Genomic DNA, 6,249 nt, shown 5'->3' on the forward strand with positions numbered 1-6,249 from the left:
GCATATCTTGCATCCTTCAGGAAGGACAAAAAGAAGAAAAGGAGCAGAGCCTCATGCTCCAACAGTCGTCAACACAAGAGGCCACGACATGAAGACCAAGACCTCGATGATCAAGGTCTTGGACCTCATGAGGGGGAGACAGAGGCCGCGGCTGCACAACAAATGGAATCTATTGCACCACCACCACCACCATCACAAACTCAACTATTGCACCACCACCACCACCACCATCACAAACTCAACCACCATACTCAACCAAAGGAACCCAAGCAAGGGAACCAGAGGCTTTGCCCTCTGAAGATGTACAAAATGTACATGTTCCCTTCGCTACAACCCCAGAACCCAACGTGTTGAGTTCCTCAACCGATGAAGAGCCAACCACCCCACCAACAGAAATAAACCAACCTTTTACTTCATCACCCACACCAGACCTACCCTTAACCCCTTAACCAACCCCTCGCACCACAGAACCCTTCACCTTATCCATACAACCAGAACCAACAATAATCCAACCTTCATCACCCCAACAACCACAAACCCAAACAGAACCCATGAATAAGAAACCACCCAAGCCGAACCCAATGAACCACAACCAACCCAAGATGAACCAACCCAACAAGAAACCATAACTTCACCAACCCATACACAACCCTTAACCCAACCACCCATGGTGCAAGCGGATACTCCCTCTTCGTCGAGGCATCCTCCGTAGAGCTTGGTTGATGAGATTATACAGAACATGGAGTCGCTGCAGAGACGTCCAGAGTTGCCACCCTGGGAACCCATTATGATGGAAAACATCCATCAATACTTGTACCAAGACTGCGATGAAAGTTTGACCATCAATCCTCCGATTTTATCGCCCGAGTCCATGGACCTCTTACACCATAGGTTCATTAGACAGACCACACAAGCACCACATGCTGTCTTCTCGAACGATGGGATGAGGGTCATGGATCTAAAAGTGAGGACCTTCGCCAATAGAGCCATTCGATACATCGAATTCACAGTGGAAAGAGCACATGGGCAAATTAGCGTGTTCAATGAAAATGACCTCATCAACCTCAATCCCTATGACTTGATTGAACTATACGCATACACGGCTCAAAGGCAGGACCACGACATCAGGTTTGGAATGGCGAACAGAGCGGTTGTAAAAACAATGGAGACGCTGGTAAACCATCGAGCAAAGAGTGATTTCAAAATTGCTCTTCGCTTAGGCATCGAAAGCCTTTCCTGCCCTCCACCAAACAAAGACTTCCAAGGCCTACAGGAGAAAAGATCTGCCTCAGTCTTAACTCAACCCAAACTTAGACTTGTTTACAAGAATGAGTTCGGGGCAAAGAAATTCTTCAAACTAACTGAGGCATTCAAGTATTCAGCGGATACACTTGATTGGTTTTAGAAAGTCATCAGAGAGAGACTAGGTAGAAATCACGTGCCAAGAGAAGAAGGGATTCAACTCATCCATGGCTATCGAAGCTATATGGATGTTCTTGGCATACACTGCACACAAGAATTTCATGGTGTACTAGATGGACGTCAAGACGGCATTCCTTTATGGTCTTCTCAAGGAAGAAGTTTTTGTTGCTCAACCGGAAGGTTTTGTGTATCAGTCAAAGTCGGATCTTGTATATATCCTTGACAGAGCTTTATACGGTCTTAAACAAGCACCGAGAGCCTGGTACGATATCTTATCAGAATTTTAGGTAAAATCAGGTTTCTCAAAAGATAACATTGTTAAGTCCCATAATTCATAAAGTGAAAAAGTAATGAAAAACAATAAGTGATGAAGAACCAGAAGACCGATGAAGACATCAAGGCAGAATTGGCCAAGTCTGGAGAACAACCAGAGGGCCGATGGACGACCAGGGATGCGATGGAAAGAGCATCTTCATCGCCCCTCTGGTCAACAACACTTAAGATAATTATTCAGCAATTCATCCAGAGGCATACGATTAAAATTTAAAGATAAGGATGATTCATCATACCATGGAAGACAGTTGGAGATGACAAGTCGACAGCTACACTTCAAGTTTATCTTAATATTAAAGCTTATCAACAGTTTAGATAAACATTATCTGTTAATAGAAGATTAGCTAAAAAGTCTCGTTAGATAGTTATCTTCTAATTAGTTTTCTAGTATAAATAGGTGATTAGGCCTATTGTACTAAATGTCTCTTTTTACGTTTTTCTTATCAATAAAGTGAAACCTTTGACGCTCAAGACTGTTCTTTATTGTTTATAATTCATTCTTGAGTGTTCATCACTTTCTCCATTAAAACACTATAATTTGGTTATTCTTAACTAGATTATAAGTGTTATTTAGAGATATGGGATCAACAAACATTGACACAAGTAGAAGTCAGATATTATTTTGATACAAATTTATGTAGATGATATAATATTTGGATCTACGAACCCAAAATACTGCAAAAACTTTTCTGCCTTAATGGTTTCTTGTTTTAAAATGAGTATGATGGGTGATATGAACTTTTTTTTAGGTCTTCAAGTCAAACAATTATCTTCGAGAATTTTTATTTGTCAAATAAAATATATTTTTGATATCCTAAAGAAATTTAATTTGGAAAATTGTTCATCTAGCAAAACACCTATGGCTCATGGTACAAAACTATATGTTGATCCATCTGGAAAAGCTGTAGATCATAAAACATATGATTGGTTCTTTAATGTATTTAACGTCTCGTAGACCAGATATTATGTTTTCAACACATCTTTGTGCCAGATATGAGGCTAATCCAAAGGAGTCCCATTTAAGTGTCGTTAAACGCATTTTTCGTTATCCGAAAGAGACTGCCAGTCTTGGACTCTGGTATCCAAAGATTACTAGCTTTGAACTAACAGCATACTCAGATATAGATTTCATAGGTTGTATGTTGGACAGTGTTGGACCTGTAAATTCAGCTTTGATATTGATCTATTACACTGAATGAACTGTAGGACGATTATACTGCAGCGAAAACAATGATAAGAACAGAACAGAGTAATTAAACCAAGAACACACAGTTAATATGATGAAGAAGATGAACACATGAAAATAGCTTCAAAGGTTTTTCAATTCATTCAATTGAAAATAGACGATTACAATACGGAAGCACACAATTTAAAAAGGCCTAAGCTGCTATTTATAGTAGTCCCTAACGACCTTACTGACAAGATCTTAAAAGAGAGAAATCATCTAATCCGTCCAAATAAAGTCTATTGAGTCCTAGTCACGTGAGAAGCACATGCAGCAAACAACCTTTGAAAAACAGTAGAACATGATCTTCATAGAAGACTAATCCGCAGACCCTCTGCTGTAATTGACTTGTATGATCTTATTGGTAGAGGACCATTTTCCCAAACCTCTGTGAGAGACATCAGAGGTTCTGTTACACTTTACTTGCACGATGAAACAGCTTCTGTTGCTAGTCCTCTGTTGTCTTCTGTGGAAGATACCCTTCTGTAAATGAAAGAATTACTAGAGGAGATTAAACTCATCCTCTGAAAAGAATTACATTAATTGAAAGAATTGAAAAAAAAAATTGTTGCTCAGGCCTATACTATTACAAGAATTAGCCCACAGCAGAGTTTGGATAGTCATCTACGGCAAATTGCAGATCTGACTTGATAGTTCTGTAGACTTTGAATATCCACTCTCTGAAGGAGACTTGAACTTTGATTGTTTCCAGAAGACCAGTCACTTCGTCCGCCCTTAGATTCCCTTTGTGCACCTCTGCTGCTACTAGGTTGAACACCCACTCAAGAGACTCTGTCGAATACTTGTTCACCTCTGCCGGATCAAAGAACCTTAGAATCTCATCCYTGTCCAGGAAAACAAACCCAAAGATGGGATTGTGGACAATGGTGTTTGGATGAGACCTAAGCAACCTACTAGGCCTGTTATTTGGAGGGGAAATCTTCAAATCTGGTTGGGCCAACCTCATCGCGATGTCGAAATCTTTCTGGCTGTAGAAATTTACTTGAGCATGCATCACCTCAATCAGCCTTCTGAGAGAAATCGAATAGCTCGACCTCCTCTCCATGTACTTGTTAAGAATTTTTTGCAAGAAGATAAGGACAAATACATAGAGGTTGTGGAGGTCAGCATCTGTGAAAGTGTAGAGGTTGCCGTCATTCCTCTTCACCACATATTGAGAATAAAGCACGGTCTTCTTCAGCATAGTCCTCGGAGATATGGTTTCAAGAGAAGTTATCACGTGCTCTGAGAAGACCTGCTCGCGTGGCCTTGTGAGTTTTGAGAAATGGAACTTTACAGCGGCAGAGGGCATCCCTGTAAGCTCTGGATCGTAAGGGGGCTCTGTGTCCACGGCAGAGTAACACCACCGCAGAATCTCCTCCACAGTGGTTACGGGTTCTGTGCATACTTTCTGCATAGGAATCTTGCTCATAGATTCAAGTATCTCAGAAACACTCCCCACTGTGGCAGATTCTGGCATTCTGGTTTCTTCTTCTTCTAGTATCGGCATCTAGGTAGACCCCTCTGGTAGGATTGGCTTGACAGTTCCTACGAGAGCGTCAAACGTACCCGTGGACGTTTCCTCCTTCGCTATTTTAGAGGAAGAGCCTTCTCCAGCTCTGGGGATAAGGGCTCTGCCCTTTCTTGCCTGTGCCTCTGCCAAAGACGCCTTTAAAGCTCGAACGAAATCCGGGTCATCATACTCTTCTTCATTTATCTCCTCTGGCGTCTCAGAGCTTGACCCCTTCTGTGGCGACTCCTCTATTGCTTTACCCTTGCCTTTCCCCTTAGGTTCTGGAGATTTGTCTTTTGAGAACAGGGCAGCAGCAGAGTCCATTATTTTTAGTGGTCTGGCAGAGGTTGTCTTCTTTGGTTCCTCTCTCTTCTTCTCCCCCTCATGACGATCATGGTCATCACCTCCTTGATCGTCATGGATTTTAGTGGCCTCTACCTTACAAGTAATAAGGGGAGCCTTCTTCAATCGCTTTAAAACTTTGGAAGCCACCCTCTCCATCTTTTGAATGACCTCCTCAGCAATCACAGAGGCAGTGTTGATATCCATCTCTATGGCCCATTTCATCTTAGAGATGCAGCGATAGATCTCATTTCTAAAGTTATCACCTTCTTTGACGAGTTTCTTCATACAGTCTCTTATAGCTTCGTTGCTTGCTCGGGCTTCCTTGCGGAGTTGGTCAGTGTATTTCTGCACGATCTCTCCAAGGGCCTCAACCATTGCGTCTAGCTCTCTGCGAGTGGCTAGATGGTTAATGTTAGCCCTGGAGGATTTAGAGTCAATGCCATAGGTGACCGCAGAGGAGAACATCCCTTTGTTCTTGTCTTTGAAGGCAGAATAATCCGTATAGCTGGCGGAAATAAAGTCTGCAGCGAATTGGGCGGCAACCTCTGATAGTTCCGTCTTGAGCTTTGGATTGAAGAAGGGTTGAGTGACAAGGCGTTGAAAGCTTCTGTGAGGTCGTTTTTGTTGAGGACAGAGCTCTGAAGGGCTGATACGGTTTCCTTAAGCTCAGAAGTTGTGGAAGTCAACTTCTTCAGAGCCTCTGTTAACGGTGCAAGAGCCTCTGTCGCCTATCGGGAGGAGAACAAACTTTTCAACTCATCCATCCTCTTGAATACCTCTGTGGCAAAGTTTTGTAACTCCTTTTTTGTCACATAAGTACTCTGGGAACCTAGATCACCAACACATGGTGACCTAGTAGCCTCGGAGTGTGAGGCGCCCTCAGTGACTGGTTTTTCGATGTCAGCTCGGGGACTTCCACCGGATCCTCGAACATCTCCAATTGGAGAGCCTACCAGTGTTCTGTCGATGTCGTGCCCAGTAGGTTCAGAGCCTAACTTGTCAGAGGGATCGAGTGGAGACTTTGAGTGTTCTAGACCCGTAGTCTCTGTGAACCTCTCGTATGCCTCTGAAGCATAACTTGGTTGTTCACTCTGGTGTGGAGGGGCAACGGATGCCTCTCTGGGTTGTGACGAGTCCTTGGGCGAATGGACTCTTATTATAAAACCAGCATCCTTTTGAGAGGATGTTGGAGTTGATTGTGGTTCCAGGGGTTTGCTGGTTTAGGGCTCAGCGTGTGCACGCCTTGTTCAATAGGGGTTCCCTCTAGAACAGGGTCCCTAGAAATGTAGGTAGCACTAGGAGGGGGGCTAGGATATGTGCCTTCGGCATCTTTTACTCCCTTTTCTATCTCCAACTCTTCTTCTTCGTCGTCTACTACGACTTCTGTCCCCAAATCCGCTACCTCTGTGGG

Source organism: Cynara cardunculus (assembly GCF_001531365.2).
Source record: "Cynara cardunculus var. scolymus isolate 2C chromosome LG 8, CcrdV1, whole genome shotgun sequence".
Classification (NCBI taxonomy): domain Eukaryota; kingdom Viridiplantae; phylum Streptophyta; class Magnoliopsida; order Asterales; family Asteraceae; genus Cynara; species Cynara cardunculus.